The sequence below is a fragment of the Mauremys reevesii genome, unplaced genomic scaffold (assembly GCF_016161935.1).
Source record: "Mauremys reevesii isolate NIE-2019 unplaced genomic scaffold, ASM1616193v1 Contig3, whole genome shotgun sequence".
NCBI classification, from domain to species: domain Eukaryota; kingdom Metazoa; phylum Chordata; order Testudines; family Geoemydidae; genus Mauremys; species Mauremys reevesii.
In genome coordinates, this window is record NW_024100840.1 from 159,862 (window position 1) to 175,781 (window position 15,920).

Sequence of the window (15,920 nt, forward strand, 5' to 3'; positions counted from 1 at the left end):
GGTTTGACCAGGACGAGTACACCCATATATAGCGCCGTCTCGGTTACGTAATGCGCTTCAGTTTTACTCCGAATCAGACGCAGCGCTCGCAGGAAGACAGCGCGAGTTCAGTTCATTCTATGGTTCTGCTGCTGGTCCGGGTGAGGGGCCAGCAGGGGGGTCTGGCGAGCCAGCCAGTTCTCTCTGAAAAGTGAGTGATGTGCCCGGACCAGCAGCATCTGCCGTCTACCTGCGAGCGCTGCGTCTGAATCGGAGTACAACTGAAGCGCATTACGTAACCGAGACGGCACTATATATGTGTGTACTCGTCCTGCTCAAACCGCAGTAGTCTGGGAGGACGCTGCAGAGGCTGGAGGGAGCTCGGAGGCTACGGGAAAATCACCCGCTTCTTCTGCAAACCGAGGCGGCAGCACAGAGGTATTGCTGGCTAATGTGATTGAAACTTTACCCCAGTGTTTAGACAGAGAATTTTGTCCGTGGAAATTTTTAGTCACTGACAACGCTCCGGTTTGTAGGTGGAAGCAACAGGCTGGTGTGTGTGCGTGCCCACCTACATATAGGAGCCAGGGATACCAGTTTCTGAGAGATGAAAGCAAGAGGAGCTGATTATTGAGAGCTTTAGTCGTTAGGGAGATTTCAGTAGCGTCTGCTAATTTTCAGGCTAGTCCATTAATTTAGTGTCTTTGGCATCCCAGTGGGGGATGTCCTAGAAATCTGATCAGGGTGTTCGGGGTTACAGTTCTCTCCCTGGTTTAACCTGCAGCTGGTGAAACTCCTCATGAATGATCAAATGAGTTGGGAACCCAGCTCCTTTTCTGGTTAATGGATCCCTGGCAAACCAATTCTGCCTGCTGCAAATGCAGCTGTTATTTGCAAGGAGGCTCTGAATAGTTTCTACGTTTTGTCTAGTCACAAACTCTCTTTGTCTTTTGAATATTTGTCAGTCATGTCACAGGTTTTCAGGGTGTAAAAACTCATTTAGCTTTTGAGATTCACACGGTGTTTACTGAATAGCTCAGTCGCTTGTGTCCTTGTGAACTAGGCCCCCATGAGCAGTAGCAGGTCGGACTCGGTGTTTTTATTCAAAGCCCAGAATTACCAGGGATCCGGTGATCCCAGATACCAGCATCTTAACTGCTGTGGCTAGTGATCAGGTACAATCTGCTGGGAAGGCTGATTGGTGGCTAAGAAGACAATGCGGGGAGCAGGATCATTTCATAGAGACGATTGCAATGGAGTTTTGATTGTAAACCCAATTGCATTGTAATCTCTTGGGTCAGCCCCAGAATCCACAATGAGTCAGCTATGTCTGGGACCAGGGCAAAACGTCTCTATTGATTTTGAAGTGAGTCGTCAATAGGTTCCTGAATTACAACATGCTAAGAATAGAAGTGCTCCTAGAGGTTTTTTATTTTTTGTTTTGTTTTTTTAGGGTGGGGAGGGGCTAGTGTCCTGTGGCCTCAGTTCTCCAGCTGTTAAATGGGGATAATGGAACTGCCCTAGTGCATGGGAGTAGTAAGGGTAAAAACAAACAAAAGAACATTGTGAGGCACTCAGGCCTAGATCCACAAAGGTACTTAGGTGCCACCGTGATCCCTACACAAAATCCCCACTCAGCTGCCTCCCATCCCCGTAGGCACCTAAACTCACCCAGTGCCTGAATTTTCACTTAAAGAGTCATTGGCCTGACAATGACTCTGTAGCCCAGTGGTCCGGGCATCCCCAGGAGGCGAGAGACTCCTGGTTTAGTCCTTCTGCTTCAATGAGTCTCTTGTTATTAGAACAGCTCCACATCTGAATGCCCAGAGGCTAGAGCACCCTTGTGAGAGGTAGGATTTGAACAGGGGTCTCTTTCCCCATCTGTCTGAGCAGGGAACGGAACCTGGGTCTCCCACATCCCAGATCAGTTCTCTAATCACTAAGCTAAAGGCTGTAACATGGGACCTTCCTCCTCCTCTTCCCCCCACCCCCAGTTTGGTGAGGAGTCAGGCAGACCCCTAACTCGTTCTTGCAAGAAAGGACATAGGCATCTAAGCTAAGCTGACCCCAGAGACGGGCTCCTGGCTGTGGATCCCAAGCTGAGCTGGCACCTCCCTGCTGCCTGGACTTGGGTGCTGAATCTGAGGGGGTGGGGCTTGGTATGTCTCATTGACTAGTTTAGGCAGCTCACCACATATTGTGCTGGTTATTGGGGATCCCATTCTGAAGGGCTGATCACTTCCCACCATTGGACAGGCAGCCTAGGGCCCAGATCCCCAGAGATAGTGGGAGTCCTAACCTGAGAATGGGTTCCTGAATTACAGCATGCTAAGAATAGAAATGTTCTAAGTGTAACTTTTTTTTCTAATTTTGTAGCAGAAAAAAAACAGAAGACCTTAAACTCTGTTTACTCAGTCACAAGTGCATGAAATCAGTTGTTAGGTGATTACAGTAAAAACATAGGAAGCTATTACTAGGGTTACCTTTTAGCAACTGTGGGAAAAAATGGGATGGGGGTGGGAGGTAATAGGCGCCTATATAAGAAAAAGTCCCCAAAAACGGGACTGTCCCTTTAAAAAAGGGACATCTGGTCACCCTAGCTATTACTAATTTCATTGGAAACTGTGCTCTATGCCAAATAGATGTCTAATAACTCCTGGAGCTCTAATCAGAAGGGTAGCTGTCGCATAGGCGGCAGGTTTGTATAATTTTTGGTGGTGCCCAAAATGGTGATGCCTCCCCTCCACTCCCGCCCTGTAAGCCGATATATATATTTTATTAAATAGTGGAAACGTGGTCTGGAAGCTGTAAGCATTTAAGTTTCTCTTTATTGCACAATGTCACTATCAGAAAAATCCATTGTTGATTATTAGTGGTCCTACAAATCAAGAATTTGTTGCTGGGATAAAATGAATCTACAACACGTCGGCGCCACAAGATTACAAGCGTCAATTAAAAGTAGAAAGTCAGAAGCAGCAGTTGCCTGCTTCAATATACAGTATTATATTTTGTGGGAATGTTCTTAATGTTTTCTCTGAATACTGTGTGGGTGCCTCAGTTTCCCCTGCAAGGTGCCAACTGAAGGTGCTGGGGGCAAAGAGATCAGGTGGCCTCCTTGTCCGGAAGAGAGACAAAGGCCAGAGGAGAGAGTGTCAGTTTGGAGCTGGCTGGAGAAATGGGGAGAGGCCCAGAACTTGGGTCTAGGCTCCCCACCCCCCAAGATGGACCTGACTGAGGGATCCTGTTTTCTGTACCTACAAGCTCTATTTTAGACTGTGTTTCTGTCGTCTAATAAACCTTCTGTTTTACCGGCTGGCTGAGAGTGACGTCTGACTGCAGAGTTGGGGTGCAGGGACCTCTGGTTGCCCCAGGATCCCGCCTGGGTGGACTCACTGTGGAAAGCTCATGGTGTGGAAGGGCATGCTGAATGCTCTGAGGTCAGACCCAGGAAGGTGTAAGCTTCTTGCCCTGGAGACAGTACGCTCAGAGAGAGGAGGCTCCCCCAGAGTCCTGACTGGCTTTGAAGGAGTGGTTCCAGAGCATCCCAGCATCCCCTTCCATACCATGTGCTTCCAGGAAGTCTGCACAGGCACTAATACTCCCTCCTCTGGCCTTTATCTCTTTTCCAGGAATTAGGAGGCCACATGATCTTTGTTCTCCAACATCTTCAGTTGGCAGCTTGCAGGAGAGTGGCCCAGGCCATCAGTTGCTCAGAGACAGGGTTTCGGCCATTCTCTGTGCAGACAGAATCACATTGGCCTTTTAGGGCTCTACAACAATCACACCCACTTATCCCACCATCTAGATTGTTAAGAAATGCAGAGGGGAAACTGAGGCACCAACACAGTATTCAGAGAAAACATTAAGAACAGTCCCACTTTGTAACACCTGTATATGACTAGTTATATACTTTAAAGGGTGTAAAATAATCAAGTATTGTGCTAAACACAATGATACTAGTTAGTAGGGGAAGCAAAAGTGGATGGGAACCTGGGAGGCAGTGACCATGAGATGGTCGAGTTCAGGATCCTGACACAAGGAAGAAAGGAGAGCAGCAGAACACAGATCCTGGACTTCAGAAAAGCAGGCTTTGACTCTCTCAGGGAACTGATGGGCAGGATCCCCTGGGAGAATAACATGAGGGGGAAAGGAGTCCAGGAGAGCTGGCTGTATTTTAAAGAATCCCTATTGAGGTTGCAGGAAAAAAACATTCCGATGTGTAGAAAGAACAGTAAATATGGCAGGCGACCAGCTTGGCTTAACAGTGAAATCCTTGCTGATCTTAAATGCAAAAAAGAAGCTTACAAAAAGTGGAAGATTGGACAAATGACCAGGGAGGAGTATAAAAATATTGCTCAGGCATGCAGGAGTGAAATCAGGAAGGCCAAATAACACTTGGAGTTGCAGCTAGCAAGGGATGTTAAGAGTAACATGAGGGGTTTCTTCAGGTATGTTAGCAACAAGAAGAAAGTCAAGGAAAGTGTGGGCCCCTTACTGAATGAGGGAGGCAACCTAGTGACAGAGGATGTGGAAAAAGCTAATGATTTTTTTGCCTTTGTCTTCACAAACAAGGACAGCTCCCAGACTGCTGCACTGGGCAGCACAGTATGGGGAGGAGGTGACCAGCCCTCTGTGGAGAAAGAGGTGGTTCAGGACTATTTAGAAAAACTGGACGAGCACAAGTCCATGGGGCTGGATGCGCTGCATCCGAGGGTGCTAAAGGAGTTGGCGGATGTGACTGCAGAGCCATTGGCCATTACCTTTGAAAACTCATGGCGAAGGGGGGCGGTCCCAGATGATTGGAGAAAGGCTAATGTAGTGCCCATCTTTAAAAAAGGGAAGGAGGAGGATCCAGGGAACTACAGGACAGTCAGTCTCACCTCAGTCCCTGGAAAAATCATGGAACAGGTCCCCAAGGAATCAATTCTGAAGCACTTAGAGGAGAGGAAAGTGATCAGAAACAGTCAGCATGGATTCACCAAGGGCAAATCATGCCTGACTAACCTAATTGCCTTCTATGAGGAGATAACTGGCTCTGTGGATGAGGGGAAAGCAGTGGATGTGTTATTCCTTGACTTTAGCAAAGCTTTTGATACGGTCTCCCACAGTATTCTTGATGGCAAGTTAAAGAAGTATGGGCTGGATGAATGGACTGTAAGGTGGATAGAAAGCTGGCTAGATCGTCAGGCTCAACGGGCAGTGATCAACGGCTCCATGTCTAGTTGGCAGCCGGTTTCAAGCGGAGTGCCCCAAGGGTTGGTCCTGGGGCCGGTTTTGTTCAATATCTTCATTAACAATCTGGAGGATAGCGTGGACTGCACCCTCAGCAAGTTTGCAGATGACACTAAACTGGGAGGAGTGGTAGATACACTGGAGGGTAGTGTTAGGATACAGAGGGACCTAGACAAATTAGATTATTGGGCCAAAAGAAATATGATGAGGTTCAACAAGGACAAGTGCAGAGTCCTGCACTTGGGATTCTTCTGTCCTATGCACTGTTGCAGACTAGGGACCGAATGGCTGGGCAGCAGTTCTGCAGAAAAGGACCTAGGGGTTACAGTGGACGAGAAGCTGGATATGAGTCAACAGTGTGCCCTTGTTGCCAAGAAGGCTAACGGCATTTTAGGCTGTATAAGTAGGGGCATTGCCAGCAGATCGAGGGACATGATCATTCTCCTCTATTCAACACTGGTGAGGCCTCATCTGGAGTACTGTGTCCAGTTTTGGGCCCCACATTACAAGAAGGATGTGGAAAAATTGGAAAGAGTCCAGTGGAAGGCAACAAAAATGATTAGGGGGCTGGAGCACATGACTTATGAGGAGAGGCTGAGGGAACTGGGATTGTTTAGTCTGCAGAAGAGAAGAATGAGGGGGGATTTGATAGCTGCTTTCAACTGTCCACGCAGTGTGCAGAGGCAGTCAAAAAAGCAAACAGGATGTTAGGAATCATTAAAAAGGGGATTGAGAATAAGACTGAGAATATATTACATATGCACAAAGCACCATAAACACAATAGCCAAGAGACTATTCACCTCTAATTGGCATCTGCTGCACTCCCCCCACCCCTGCCCCCAGTCACCACTGTTCAGGATGTAGCTGAGTGAAAAGGTGGCGTTGCTGAAGCATTTAGCACAGGGGTCTCAAACTGAAATGACCCCGAGGGCTGCATGAGGACTAGTGCATTGGCCCGAGGGCCGCATCACTGACACGCCCCCTTGCTGCCCCTGGCCCCACCCCAATCCACCCCTTCCATGAGGCCCCGCCCTGCCCTGTCTCTTCTCCACCTCCTCCCCTAAGCGCGTGGCTCCCGCTCCTCCCCCTCCTCACTTCCTCCCCACCCCCGGCCCGGCCCTGGCGGGTCTCGCTCTTCCCCGGCCCGGCCCGGCCCCGGCGGCTCCCGCTTCCCCCCCCCCCTTACCCGAGCGCGTCTCCGGCGAGGCCTGAGCTTCGTCCCGCTCAGAGCCGCGTGTGGAGGGGGCAGGGCGGTGAGCTCCACACCGAGCGCAGCGCTCAGCCCAGAGCTCCCAGCCCCGCCCCCTCCCCACGCGGCTCGGATCGGGGCGGGGCTCAGGCGCTCGGACGGAGACTCGGCGCTCTATGCGCCGAGGCTCCAGGAGAGGGGCGGAAGCGGGAGCCTCCGCTTTTCTCTTGGGGGGGCCCCTGCGGAGCCCGGGGCAAATTGCCCCCTTTGCCCCCCCTCTGGGCGGCCCTGGGGAGCTCCGCGGGCCGCAGGGAAGAGCTCCGCGGGCCGCATGTTTGAGACCCCTGATTTAGCAGGTAATTGAGAACTCCTATAGAGCACTGTGCAGCCCCTGAGACCATTGCTGAGTTCTGAGCGCTAGGGCTGCAGCTAGTCAGCAGTGAAATTAGGAGACATAACTGGCACCTTAAAGCACCTTTACCTCCCCCTTCCTTCACAAGCTGCACTAAGCACCGTTTCACAGCCGCGGGCGCAGCACTGAGGGGGGTAAGTACCGGGGGGGGGCAATTACCCAAAGTCGCTCCTTTGCCTTCTGGTCCTGCTGCTCCCTCAGCCCCCTCCGCTGAAGAGAGACCACGAGAAAAAAATATCCCCCCTCCCTTCCCTCTCCACCAGCACCAGCTGGGCTTCAGAGCCCCCTTCCCTGCCGCGCGGCCGCCTTGCTCTGCACGGGGCTGCCTGGGACCAATGGGGCTGCTGCTCCTCAGTCCCCCGCCGCACTGACGGGGCTGCGCTGCCCCCCTCCCCCTCCCGGCAGAGCCCACCCCGGCTCTGGGGGCCAGGCAGCTGCGGGCGGGCGCCTCCTCATCCTCATCCCCGGGGAGCCCGGCAACCAGCTGACGCTGGCCCCGGAGCCAGCGAGCAGGGCTGGGGATGCAGGAAGGTGGTGCGGAGCGGAGAGCCAGCTGGCGGCCACATGCAAAACCCGGCTCCAGACTCTGAGTCCGGAGCCCAATGCTGGCTCCCTGGAAAGACGTCGATTTTGGAAATGTGCTCAGAGGGGAGCGGCTGCTTCCCCTCCTCCCCCTCACTACGCTACTGGGTGGGAGGAGGGATGCTCCGGGGCGAGGAGTAGTGTTGGTGGCAGGGGCCGGTGCCCTCTCCAGGCAGGGCCAGAGGAGAAATCCAGCTCCAGATATTGGCGGAGCACAGCCCCCAGCCCTGAATATTCCTGGTCCTGGGGCACCTGGAACCCTTATAACCTGCCGCCTATGTAGCTGTGTTAGTCTGTATCTACAAAAACAACCAGGAGTCTGGTGGCACCTTAAAGACTAACAGATTTATTTGGGCATAAGCTTTCATGGATAAACCCCCCACTTCTTCAGATGCATAGAGTGGAGATTACAGATACAGGCATAAATATAATTGTCAAATGAAAAGAAGAGAGTTACCTTACAAGTGGAGAACCACTGTTGACAAGGCCAGTTCAGTCAGGGTGGATGTGGTCCACTCCCAATAATTCATGAGGAGATGTCAATACCAGGAGAGAGGAAATTGCTTTTGTAGTGAGCCAGCCACTCCCAGTCCTTATTCAAGCCCAAATTAATGTGTTAAGTTTGCAAATGAATTGCAGCTCTGCAGTTTCTCTTCAAAGTCTGTTTTGGAAGTTTTTTTTGTTGTTGTTGAAGGATGGCTACTTTTAAATCTGTTATAGAATGTCCAGGGAGATTCAAGTGTTCTCCTACTGGCTTTTGTATGTTACCACTCCTGATTTGTGTCCATTTATTCTTTTACGTGGAGACTGTCCAGTTTGGCCAATGTACATGGCAGAAGGGCATTGCTGGCATATATCACATTGGTTGATGTGCAGGTGAATGAGCCTCTGATGGTGTGGCTGATGTGGTTGGGTCCTATGATGGTGTCACTTGAATAGATATGGGGACCAAGTTGGCAAGGGGGTTTGTTGCAGGGATTGCTTCCTGGGTTAGTGTTTTTTGTTGTGTGGTGTGTGGTTGCTGGTGTGTATTTGCTTCAGGTTGGGGAGCTGTCTGTAAGCAAGGACTGGCTTGTCTCCCAAGGTCTGTGAGAGTGAGGGATCATTTTTGAGGATAGGTTGTAGATCCTTGATGATGCGCTGGAGAGGTTTTAGTTGGGGGATGTAGATGATGGCTAGTGTTGGGCCTTTCCTTGTTGGGCCTGTCCTGTAGTAGGTGACTTCTGGGTACCCATCTGGCTCTGTCAATCTGTTTCCTCACTTCCCCAGGTAGGTATTGTAGTTTTCAGAAAGCTTGATAGAGATTGTGTAGGTGTTTGTCTCTGTCTGAGGGATTGGAGCAAATGTGGTTGTATCTTAGGGCTTGGTTGTAGACAATGGATCATGTAATGTGTCTTGGATGGAAGCTGGAGGCATGTAGATAAGTATAGCGGTCAGTAGCTTTCCAGTATACATTGGTATTTATGCGACCATTGCTTATTTGCACTGTAGTGTCCAGGAAGTGGATCTCTTGTGTGGACTGGTCCAGGCTGAGGTTGATGGTGGGGTGGAAATTGTTGAAATCCTGGTGGAATTCTTCAAGGCCCTGGTTCTCATGGGGAACTTCAATCACCCAGATATCTGCTATGAGAGCAATACAGCAGTACACAGATAATCCAGGATGTTTTTGGAAAGTGTAGGGGACAATTTCCTGGTCCAAGTGCTGGAGGAACCAACTGGGGCAGAGCTCTTCTTGACCTGCTGCTCACAAACCGGGAAGAATTTAGTAGGGGAAGCAAAAGTGGATGGGAACCTGGGAGGCAGTGACCATGAGATGGTCAAGTTCAGGATCCTGACACAAGGAAGAAAGGAGAGCAGTAGAACAGAGACCCTGGACTTCAGAAAACAGACTTTGACTCCCTCAGGGAACTGATGGGAGGTCCCGAGGTAGTGAAAGGGATGGCAGCCCTAATGGAAAAGCTAACGGCTTGGCTCTTCAAGCTTGAAACTGCTGAATGAGCTTTAGGGTAGGCAGGGGCAGCTCTAGATATCTTGCCGCCCCAAGCACGGCAGTCAGGCTGCCTTTGGCGGCCTACCTGCAGGAGGTCCCCGGTCCCGTGGATTCAGCGGCAGCCTGCGGGAGGTCCGCTGAAGGCAACCTGCCTGACGCCCTCGCGGTGACCGGCAGAGCGCCTCCCATGGCTTGCCACCCCAGGCACACGCTTGGCGTTCTGGTGCCTGGAGCCACCCCTGAGGGTAGGGAAGGCTGTGCCTCCCAAACGGCCTGGCCCTGCCCCTTATCTGACCCCCACCCACTTCGGAAGCCCTGACCCATCCTGCTCACCGTCCCCCAGAGACCCTCCACTACCACCCCGGTACCCCACCCCTGCTCCCTGTCCCCTGACTGCTCCAACCCCTATCCACCCCCCTGCTGAGTCTTGACAGACCCTCAGAACGCCCACAATCCAAGCCCCCCATTCTCTGCCCCCTCCCTGTCCCCGGGACTCCCTGCCCCATAGCCCACCCCCCTGGCCCCAGCCTCTTACCCCCAGCTCCCCCCTCGCCTGGAGCCTCAGTGCATCGTACCCAAGACCATCCCTGAACAGCGTTGCAGCGTGGCTCCGGCAGGGCCGCTGAGCTCCGCCCCGCTCAGAGCCGCGTGGTGAGGGGGCGGGGCTGCGAGCTCCGGGCTGAGCGGAGGGAGCTGAGCTCAGCCTGAGCTCCCAGCCCCGCCCCCTTACCCCGGGGCTCTGAGCGGGGCGGAGCTCAGGGGCCCCGCTGGAGCCACGCTGCACCGCTGTTCAGGGACAGTCCTGTGTGCGCTGAGGCTCCGGGAGAGGGGCGGAGGCGGGGCGGGAGCCTCAGCCATTCTCTTGGGCGGGCCTGGGGCAAATTGCCCCACTTGCCCCCCACTCTGGGCGGCCCTGTACTCAATGCTTTTTTTTGCCTCTGACTTCATGAACAAGGTCAGCTCCCAGACAGCTGCACTGGGCAGCACAGCATGGGGAGGAGGTGACCAGCCCTCTGTGGAGAAAGAAGTGGTTCGGGACTATTTAGAAAAGCTGGACAAGCACAAGTCCATGGGGCCGGATGTGCTGCATCCAAGGGTGCTAAAGGAGCTGGCGGATGTGATTGCGGAGCCATTGGCCATTCTTTGAAAACTCATGGCGATCGGGGGAGGTCCTGTATGACTGGAAAAAGGCTAATGCAGTGCCCATCTTTAAAAAAGGGAAGGAGGAGGATCCGGGGAACTACAGGCCAGTCAGCCTCACCTCAGTCCCTGGAAAAATCATGGAGCAGGTCCTCAAGGAATCAATTTTGAAGCACTTAGAGGAGAGGAAAGTGATCAGGACCAGTCAGTATGGATTCACCAAGGGCAAGTCATGCCTGACCAACCTAATTGCCTTCTATGAGGAGATAACTGGCTCTGTGGATGAGGGGAAAGCAGTGGATGTGCTATTCCTTGATTTTAGCAAAGCTTTTGATACAGTCTCCCACAGTATTCTGGCTGGCAAGTTAAAGAAGTATGGGCTGGATGAATGGACTGTAAGGTGGATAGAAAGCTGGCTAGATCGTCGGGCTCAACAGGAAGTGATCAATGACTCTATGTCTAGTTGGCATCAAGCAAAGGGCCCCAAGGGTCAGTCATGGCGCCGGTTTTGTTCAATATCTTCATTAATGATCTGGAGGCTGGCGTGGACTGCACTGTCAGCAAGTTTGCAGATGCCACTAAACTGGGAGGAGTGGTAGATACGCTGGAGGGTAGGGGTCCAGCGTTACCTAGACAAATTGAAGGATTGGGCCAGAAGAAATGTGATGAGGTTCAACAAGGACAAGTGCAGAGTCCTGCACTTAGAACAGAAAAATCCTTTGCACTGCTACAGACTAGGGACCGAATGTCTAGGAAGCAGTTCTGCAAAAAAGGACCTAGGGGTTACAGTGGACAAGAAGCTGGATATGAGTCAGCAGTGTGCCCTTGTTGCCAAGAAGGCTAACGGCATTTTGGGCTGCATAAGTAGGGGCATTGCCAGGAGATCAAGGGATGTGATCATTGCCCTCTATTCTGCATTGGTGAGGCCTCATCTGGAGTATTGCATCAAGTTTTGGTTCCCCCACTACAGAAGGGATGTGGACAAATTGGAAAGAGTCCAGCGGAGGGCAACAAAAATGATTAGGGAGCTGGAGCACATGACTTATGAGGAGAGGCTGAGAGAACTGGGATTATTTAGTCTGCAGAAGAGATGAGGGGGGATTTGATGGCTGCTTTCAACTACCTGAAAGGGGGTTCCAAAGAGGATGGATCTAGACTGTTCTCTGTGGTACCAGATGACAGAAAAGATGGTTACTCACCTTTGTAACTGTTGTTCTTCAAAATGTGTTGCTCATATCCATTCCAATTAGGTGTGTGCGCGCCGCGTGCATATTCGTCGGAAGATTTTTACCCTAGCAACACTTGGCAGGCTGGCTGGGTCGCCCCCTGGAGTGGCGCCACTAGAGCACCGAATATATACCCTTGCCAACCCAACGGCCCTTCAGTTCCTTCTTGGCGGCTACTCTGACAGTGGGGAAGGAGGGCGGGTTTGGAATGGATACGAGCAACACATCTCGAAGAACAACAGTTACAAAGGTGAGTAACCGTCTTTTCTTCTTCGAGTGCTTGCTCATATCCATTCCGGTTAGGTGACTCCCAAGCCTTACCTAGGCGGTGGGGTCAGAGTGAGATGTTGCAGAATGCAAAACTGCTGAGCCAAAGGCTGCATCATCTCTGGACTGTTGGACCAGTGCATAATGTGAGGCAAAGGTGTGGACCGAGGACCAGGTAGCTGCGCGACATATCTCCTGGATGGGTACGTGAGTCAGGAAGGCAGCAGAAGAAGCCTGAGCCCTGGTGGAATGTGCAGTGAGGTGGCTCGATGGAATATGGGCCAAGTCACAGCAGGTACGGATGCACGATGACACCCAAGATGAAATCCTCTGGGAGGAAACAGGTAGGCCCTTCATTCGGTCTGCCACTGCGACGAAGAGTTGGGGCGTTTTATGAAAGGGCTTTGTCCGCTCGATATAAAATGCGAGCGCCCTACGGACGTCTAGGGGGTGCAATTGTTGCTCCCGTCGCAATGAGTGTGGCTTTGGAAGGAAGATATCCTGGTTGATGTGAAAGGCCGATACCATCTTAGGGAGGAAGGCTGGATGTGGTCACAACTGCACCTTGTCCTTGTGAAACACAGTATACGGTGGGTCCACCGTGAGAGCCCGAAGCTCGGAGACTCGTCTGGCCGATGTAATGGCTACGAGGAAAGCTGTCTTGCAGGACAGGTATAGCAGTGAGCAGGTAGCCAGTGGCTCGAATGGGGCAGTCATAAGCCTGGTTAGAACCAGGTTGAGGTCCCAGGTTGGGGTGGGCCGGCAAACTTGGGGGTATAAGCGGTCTAAGCCCTTGAGGAACATAGAGACCATAGGGTGCGAGAATACGAAGCGGCCACTCTCCCCTTGGTGGAAGGTAGAGATGGCTGCCAAGTGCACCCTCAATGATGACACCACCAGGCCCTGCTGTTTGAGAGACCAGAGGTAGTCCAAGATGGAATGGATCGGGACCTCGGTGGGGGTAACATTGTGCATCTCGCACCAGCAGGCAAAACACTTCCACTTGGCCAGATATGTTAATCAAGTGGAAGGTTTCCTACTACCCAGGAGTACCTGTTGTACCGAGGCAGAGCAACGTAACTCTGATGGGTTTAACCACACAGCAGCCATGCTGTGAGGTGCAGGGATTGCAGGTCTGGGTGGTGAAGTCTGCCGTGATCCTGCGTTATGAGGTCTGGGCAAAAAGGTAGGGGAATCGGGTTGGCTATCAACAGGTCAAGCAACATGGTGTACCAGTGCTGCCTGGGCCACGCTGGAGCGATCATGATCAGGTGTGCTCTGTCCCTGCGGAGTTTTAGCAGGACCCTGTGAACCAGCGGGAATGGTGGAAAAACATACAGCAGATGGCTCATCCACAGCATCAGAAATGCGTCCGAGATCGAGCCCGGGGAGAGGCCTTGGAATGAGCAGAACATCTGGTATTTCCTGTTCTTGCGAGAAGCGAAGAGGTCTATGCGAGGAAATCCCCACTTCCGGAAAACGGAATGGATAACGTCTGGACGAAACCACTACTCCTGAGACAGGAAGGATCTGCTGAGGCGATCTGCCAGGGTGTTCTGAACCCCTGGGAGAAAGGACGCTACCAGGTCTATCGATTGGGCTATGCAGAAGTCCCAGAGGTGGATGGCTTCCTGACAAAGAGGAGATGACCGTGCTCCTCCCTGCTTGTTTATGTAAAACATGGCCGTTGTGTTCTCTGTGAACACTGAGACACTACAGCCTTGTAGATGCTGCTGAAACGCCTGGCACGCAAGGCGGACTGCTCTCAGCTCTCGGACATTGATGTGCAAGGCCAGCTCTTGAGCTGACCAAAGGCCTTGGGTGCGAAGCTGACCGAGGTGAGCACCCCAGCCGAGAGATGACACGTCCGTTGTCAGAGACACCGAGGGCTGAGGCAGATGGAATGGCATCCCTATACACACCAGGGAGGGCGTAGACCACCAGTCGAGTCAGGGGCGGCTCTACAGTTTTGGCCGCCCCAAGCAGTCATGCGCGGGAGGCGCCCCGGAGCCGCGGGAGCAGCGGACCTCCCGCGGGCATGACTGCAGAGGGTCCGCTGGTCCCGCATGGCCCGGCTGGACCCCCCGCGGCTGTGGACGGTTCGCGGATCCCACCGCTCCGCTTGAGCTGCCGCAGTCATGCCTGCAGGAGGTCCAGCCGAGCCGCGGGACGAGCGCTCCCTCCGCAGTCGTGCCTGCGGCAGGTCTGGTCGTCCCGGGGCTCCAGTGGACCTCCCGCAGGCATGACTGCGGCAGGTCCGCCGGCGCAGCCTGCCGCCCCCTAGATTTGGCCGCCCTAGGCACCAGCTTGTTTTGCTGGTGCCTAGAGCCGCCCCTGAGTCGAGTGAGCCTAGGATGCTCAGGGGGATCGTGACGATCATGTCTATGCTGTCTCTGCCCAGGTGGTATACCGAGGTGAGCCACGATTGGAAGGGACAAAGGCATAGCCTGGCATGTTTGGTGACAAATGTGCAGGCAGCCACGTGACCCAGGAGACCTAGGCAAGTGCGAGCCGAAGTTGTTGAAGTTCCGTAGACCTTGTATAATTGTTACCATCGCCTGAAACCGAGGCTGAGGTAAGCAGGCTCTGGCGAGATTGGAGTCCAGGGTGGCCCCAATGAATTCTATTCTCTGTGTGGGAATCAGAGTGGATTTCTCTATATTGATCATCAGGCCTAGACGCAGGAATAGGTCCTTGACGATGCTCACATGACGGGTGACTTGTGTCTCAGAGGTCCCCCGAATGAGCCAATTGTCTAGATATGGAAAAACGTGTACCCAACGGCGGCGGAGGGAAGCGGCGACTACAGCCATGCACTTTGTAAATCCTCTTGGGGTTGTAGATAGGCCGAACAGAAGGACTGTAAACTGCCAATGCTGACGGTTGGCCACAAACCGGAGATACTGTCTGTGTGGAGGATAAATGGCGACGTGAAAATACGCATCCTTCATATCGAGGGCGGGATTCCAGGATCCAAGGATGGGATGATGGTCCCCAGGGATACCATGCGGAACTTCAGCTTTATCATGAACTTGTTGAGTTTCCGCAGGTCTAGGATAGGTCTGAGACCTCCCTTCGCCTTGGGGATTAGGAAATAGCGGGAGTAGAACCCCCTTGCCCCTTTCGTCCTTTAGTACCTCCTCTATAGCTCCGATGGCGAGGAGCGTCTGCATCTCTTGCAAGAGGAATTGCTCGTGAGAGGGGTCCCTGAAGAGGGACGAGGATGGAGGGTGGGATGGGGGGGGCGAAGTAAACTGGAGGCGGTACCCAAGTTCCACCGTGCGTAGGACCCAATGATCCAAGGTTAGATAGGACCACGCAGGGAGGAAAAAGGAGACGCGGTTGTAAAAGGGAGGGAACAGACCCTGGGTAATAACTGGTGCGCCGTCCTCAGGCGTGCCTTCAAAAGTTTGACTTTGGCCCTGCTGGTGGTTTAGAGGGACCCTGATTTTGGCCCCCTTGGGGCCCTGACTGTCACCTATGACCGCCTCCGCCACGCATTCTGCCAAGGTCCTGTCTTTGTCTAGGCGCAGGGTAAGGGCGGTGAGGCTGGGGATGGAAAGGCTGGCGATGAGTCACCGGCGTGTGCATGCCGAGCGAGCGCATAATGACCCTGTTGTCCTTTAGGCTTTGCAGCCTAGGGTCAGTTTTTTTTTTTTTTTTTTTCCAGAGAACAGGCCCTTGCCATCGAAGGGCAAGTCCTGTATAGTATGCTGCAGCTCCAGCGGAAGGCCCAACACCTGAAGCCATGAAATGCGCCTCATGGCAACACCCGAGGCCAGAGTCCTGGCAGTGGAGTCAGCTGCATCCAACGAAGCCTGGAGAGAAGTTCTCGCCACTTTCTTCCCTTCTTCCAGGAGGGCAGTAAACTCTTGACGGGAGTCCTGAGGGACCAACTCCGT

At 52.9% G+C, this 15,920-nt stretch overlaps 1 protein-coding gene across 1 annotated transcript in view; it reads left to right on the forward strand.

The window, feature by feature from the left end:
• The first annotated feature begins 332 nt into the window (after window positions 1-332).
• Window positions 333-15,920, forward strand: part of LOC120393785 (GTPase IMAP family member 4-like) — a 39,942-nt gene continuing 24,354 nt past the window's right edge. The window contains exon 1 of the mRNA XM_039518277.1: window positions 333-417. The gene's annotated coding sequence lies outside the window, so the exon portion shown is untranslated. The remainder of the gene's footprint in view (window positions 418-15,920) is intronic.